General features: G+C 34.8%; 1 protein-coding gene across 1 annotated transcript in view; it reads left to right on the forward strand.

Moving 5' to 3' along the window:
• The first annotated feature begins 2,451 nt into the window (after positions 1-2,451).
• The window catches only part of LOC106882450 (mitogen-activated protein kinase kinase kinase 15), a 57,052-nt gene continuing 53,503 nt past the window's right edge, over positions 2,452-6,000 (forward strand). The window contains exon 1 of the mRNA XM_052978402.1: positions 2,452-2,962. The gene's annotated coding sequence lies outside the window, so the exon portion shown is untranslated. The remainder of the gene's footprint in view (positions 2,963-6,000) is intronic.

Genomic DNA, 6,000 nt, shown 5'->3' on the forward strand with positions numbered 1-6,000 from the left:
AAAATAAAGTGAAAAAACTATGGAAGACTTGTGTTATATGGTTAAAGAATATATTTAAATAATTATGTTCGAAAATGTTATCAAATTTTGTGTATAGTAACATTGTTCTTGGAGAAATAACCAGTTTCGTATTTTCTTTCCAAATTTCTCAAATTTCTTTACCGATATTGTGTCATCTCTTTGCTATGATGTGAAGTATTAGACTTCCAGACAGGGGAAAGTAATCAGGGTTTTTTTGGTATAGGGGAGATAATCAAAAATGTTGGGAATGACTAGGTTTTATTAATTTAACATGATTTGGTTTAGAAAGAATAGAATGTTAGAAGTGGTTAGGTTTTGCTTTATATTTTTTTCCAATGACGTAAGTTTCCTTATTTAAAAATGTTAGAAATTGTAAAGTTTTGGCTTATATTTTTCGTTGAAGTAGGTTTCCTTATTTAATCTAACATGTGTTGGTGTTCCGATGGCACATTGATAAAATGGAAAGATTACAAATTGTGATAGCAGTTGCTTTGCACATTTCTCAATGTGTTCACTAAAAGGTATCATTCTGTATTCTGAGAATGCAATCTGCTGTTGGTGCAGAGTGCATCTGCGTCTGAGTAACAATCCTGTGAACCCTTTATAATTTTGGTGGCAGCCCAAGCTTCTTATAACATAAATCAGAAACAAAAATATACTACATACAGAAATGTTACACACATCACTAACCAAAACACCTGTAGACACCCACCCACACATAACAATCTGAGGCAACAATACCACCATTTCCCTGGACCAATCACATACAACCTCACAAACAGCACATACAAACAAAACTGCAACCAACATTTTTTAGCCTCAGACCAGAGACAACAGAAATAGGAAGAAAGAGTGAGAGAAAGTTGTGGTGAAAGAATACAGCAGGGTTTGCCACCACCCCCTGCTGGAGCCTCGTGGAGCCTTAGGTGTTTTTGTTCAATAAACACTCACAATGTCCAGTCTGGGAATCGAAACTGCAATCCTACAACTGCGAGTCCACTGCCCTAACCACGGGGACATTGCACCTCTGCTATATGTATACATATATAAATATGTGTGTGTATATATGTGTATACATATATATATGTATATATATATATCTATATATGTATATATGTGTATATATATGCATATATATATATATATATGCATGTATATGTGTGTATGTGTGTATATATATATGTGTATATATATATATATATATATATATATATATATACATATATATATATATATATATATATATGCATATTAGAAGGTTTGGAGGTGATGTACAGATATTATATATTAGAAAGAATAAAGTATTCAGAGATCTGGATGGTTGTACATATACAAATATTTATTAACATGTCACATGCTTTTACAAACCACATAAAGTGCTTTCATCTACTCTAACAGATTCTTCAGATTTAAATTTTATGAAGGGATTTGTCTCTTTTTATACAGTATTAGTGAATGGGTTGGGGTGGAGAGAGAGAGTGGGGAAAAAGAATAATGTGGAGTGTATAGGGTAGGAAAAGTGGGAGATAGTGGAGGGAAAAAGTGAGAGAGAGTGTGTGTTTGTGTGTGTGTGTGTGTGTGTGTTTGTCTGTGTATCTGAAAGGAAGCATTTTGAACAAGAGACAAAGAGAAAAGGAAAAGAATATATATTTTTAAGTAGGTGGCTAGAACAGATGCTTACTTTGGTTCAAAGTGAAAAAATGTTTTTTCTTAATGTCAATGGAAAAGAGAAGGAAAGAAAGGAAGAAGAAAAAAATGTGTTTATACCTATACAGTGGGTCAGTTCTTTCAATAGAAGATGACAAGTTGATTCTTGGTCTGTTAAGAAAAAACACATTTTTTCACTTTGAAAACATTTTTCTTTCAGACTTCCTGGTGAGCTGGCTGAACCAAAGTAAGCATCTGTTCTAGCCACCGGCTAGAAAATATATGTTCTTTTCCTTTTCTCTTTGTCTCTTGTTCAAAACGCTTCCTTTCAGATAGACAAACACACACACGCACGCACACTCTCACTTTCTCCTTCCACTATCCTCCCATTCCTCTCCCTCTTTTCCTACCCTATGCACTCCACATTACTCTTTCCCCCCTCTCTCTCCACCCAACCCATTCACTAATACTATAAAAAGAGACAAATCCCTTCACAAAATTTAAATCTGAAGAATCTATTAGAATAGATGAAAGCACTTATATGTGATTTATAAAAAACATGATCACGGAGAAATCGTACTTTATCTCCTGTCATTCGTATATTCATTTAATAGAATTGTACCTTTGTTTACGAAAGCCTCTGATCACGAATAAATCGTGGTTGTTATATATCTTTATCTATCTAGCTGTGTGTGTGTGTAAAGTACGATTTATTCGCTTTTAGAATCGTTCGAAAATCTAGGTACAACTGTATACACACACACACATACGAGAGTCAGTAGTTTTGTAGTTAAGGGGAAAGTACTCAAATATGTAATTTTCTTCGTGTAAAAGTACTTTCTTCTACAAGAACTTATTAGCATAGCTTACGAAGTATTTTAACCAGCATTTTATATTAACATTTACGGTATTTTTGCTGGCTTTTACCAAGTGACATTTGCTTATTTTGAACATTTTCTGTTTCCCTAGTTGGTGACAAGAATAATTAGTTTCCGTAAATGACGCACGCAGTCTCTATGTGGTTAGTTTAACTGTCAATGAAGTTTGTTGTTCAGGCGGAAATAACCAGTTGGCAATAAAACGTAGAAAAATAAGTTACTTCTTTGCTCAGTGATGTTTTCTAGGCCGACATTATGTACTAATTTAATCCTCATTGTGTATGAAATTTGTTCTGGTGACGGTAAACTATTGTAGTTATATACCGCATGACTACAAAATAACATTTTCCAAATTCAAACATTATTCTGTGAAGTCTTTCATCGTTTAATTTGCAAACTTTCTTAATGGTCTTCTGGTAAGTAAAGCACTTTTGATTTCGAATTCATTACATATCCCACTGTGATCGATTTTTCCTTACGTTTTTCTTTTTTTTTCGAGAACGATAAAAAATACGTACAGTAAGTACAAGTGTCGATTCAAAACACTGATTACATTCTCACAAAAGAGTTGTGGCCATGTATCTTAATATATAAAACAAAAAAATTTTACCATTAGCAAATGCTCTTATTTTTCCATTATGCAAAAACTTCATGCCTATCTAAAAACAAAAAATAAGATTGCTCTTTTTCTCTCTCCTTTGCATTGTACGCTTTACAGCAGGTGCCCACAACCTACGAGTTGTATGCGTATCCTTGACAATATATTGATTTTATTCTCAGTACAAGGCAACAGCATTTGCGCAGATGATAGTATTAAACTAATACTTTGCCCGCCTTGCCAGTATTATTAAGACCCTCGAAGAGTAAAACAAAAGTTGATTGAAAGAAAAAGCATAAAAGGCTGTACTAAATTACCACAGGGCATTTAGTCCGGCTTTACTGTTTTTGTCTCTAACCTTCCTCAAAAATACAACTATAATATGGGGTCAAAGAGTCGAGCATAACTTCTAAAAGAGAAATAAAACTATTTTTTATATTACAAAATGTTTTGTTTTTGTTTTTATTTTCAAAACTATCTGGCAAGGTTTCAAGAACTCTAATCTTCAAAAAAATTACATTGCTGATCCAAGATCTCAAACTTTAAAGAACGGAGAAAATACGGCGTTGGCCTTTCTCAGAAGTACTTGTAATTGATAGAATCATAACAATTCTAGGGTTAACGAATAGAATCCGATCGTTAACTCTTTTATGTAATTTACACCTTTTGGAACAGTACTATACCATGTGTATTCTATAAATTTGAATCTTGTACTTATGCAAGAAATTGACCTCTCATCGTCTGAAATAAACTTAAAACAAAATTTAAACGAAAACTAATACGTCCGATTCATTTGCGCATGCACAAACGCGCGAAAACGTCTTTCCGATTGCGTTTTTAAAATACGTTCCAATCATGGCCATCTCATCTTTTTATAGTCCTTTCCGGACAGCTATTCCAGAAATCTGCCGGATGATTTAGTCTGGAAAATTAAAGATGGGATGTTGAAAACCTTTGATTTGCTGGATCAGAGATCAGGAGCTTAACTTCTTTTACCCAACATCCTAGAAATTACAATTTAGTTATTAATATCCATAGAAATCCTAGGCATGAAAAATAAAAATGGGATAGCTATGGGTGGAATGATTTCGATCATAGGTCTGCTTGATCAGAGCTGATCTAAACAAAATAACTAGTGACAGATTCGTGTGTGCATGTAATTACTGCTGTCTCCCCAAACCTAGAAATAGCAGCAACGTCAATATATAAATTTCGTAGTTTAATTAATTCATATAAATATTGAAAACAAACATTATTTGAGATAAACCTGGACGAAATTCTAATCGAATTGCTTCATTATAATCGGCTGCGACTTTACTTTTTGATAGTTCGATAATTTCTTTGGATTTGTTTTCAACGCGTAAATAATTATGATTATGTGGTGGGAGGGACTACTTCAAAATTTCGTTGGTTAAAATTTTGTTCATCTTTGAACGTTTTTGAAATGATTTTTGTTATTGTTTGTTTAAGAAACTGGACTGTTACATCTGTGTGTGTGTACGCAAATTATGAAAGTTCCATTTATTTTGTGTCTTGTGAAAAACATTTACCGTAGAAAAACTAAAAATGGGCATTAATGTTGTTCCCTGATTTGCGTCCATAAAGTCACGACTATGTATTAATGTTTTTTTTTTTGGGATTCTATACTCTTTCAATAATTTGTACGTAAAATATAACTAGTAGTATCCATGGAAATTGCACAGATACAGTTAGTATGCACGTTGGTTGGAAGTTAAAGAATCATGAAATATACGATGTCTTTTGAAATTGCAGTTTGTTTGAATTATAATCTTTTGATGGTGTAAAAGTCTACCTTATATGGAATGTGAAGTTTTATGATACAGCATATCTAAAAATGTTACAATCTTTGTTAAACACTTATCTTTAACTTTGAGTGTTATCCATTTTATTTCCATTTACGTCAAGAAGTAAACAATCTTGAATATGGAATTAAACCGAAGACATAATATAGTTATGTTATGACTCTGGTACTGTACTACTGTGTACTACTGCATTATTGGTAAAGCGTCCACAAATGCTAATGTTGCATTACATCCGTATTTTCATATCAGACAATAGTTCATAGGTTTGAATGCACAGTCCTATTCAATGTTGTCAAATTGTCACGCTTAGCTGTCAATTCTTATCCACCCACACCTCATCAGAAAAGTTACACCAATGTAGGCGCAAGTATGGGTGGAAGGTTAAAAAGTACACTTCATAACCATATGGTCCCTAGTTCATTCTGTGTGTGTGTGTATATATCATCATCATCATCATCATCGTCGTTTAACGTCCACTTTCCATGCTAGCATGGGTTGGACGATTTGACTGAGGACTGGCAAGCCAGCAGGCTACACCAGGCTCCAATCTGATCTGGCAGTGTTTCTACAGCTGGATGCCCTTCCTAACGCCAACCACTCCGAGAGTGTAGTGAGTGCTTTTACGTGCCACCGGCACGAGGGCCAGTCACACGGTACTGGCAACGGCCACGCTCAAAAAGGTGTTTTTTGCGTGCTACCTGCACAGGAGTCAGTTTCGCTCGAATGATTTTCTAACGTGCTACCAGCACAAGTGCTCGCTCAAATGGTGCTAATTACGGGCCACTAGCACAGAAGCCAGACAGCTGCTCTGGCAATGAACACGCTCGGACAGAGCTGTTAGTGCTCCACTGGCGCAGGTGCCAGTCATCGAGTATGGTTCAATTACGATTGCGATTGCCCCAACAGGTCTTCGCAAGTAGAGTTTAGTGCCAAATGAAGGAGAGGTTGGCATGGGTGCCAGTCGTCGGATTCGGTTCGATTTCGATTTCAAATTTTAAATTGCAAATTTCAATATATATACATACATACACAT

The sequence above is a fragment of the Octopus bimaculoides genome, chromosome 2, assembly GCF_001194135.2.
Source record: "Octopus bimaculoides isolate UCB-OBI-ISO-001 chromosome 2, ASM119413v2, whole genome shotgun sequence".
In the NCBI taxonomy this organism is placed as follows: domain Eukaryota; kingdom Metazoa; phylum Mollusca; class Cephalopoda; order Octopoda; family Octopodidae; genus Octopus; species Octopus bimaculoides.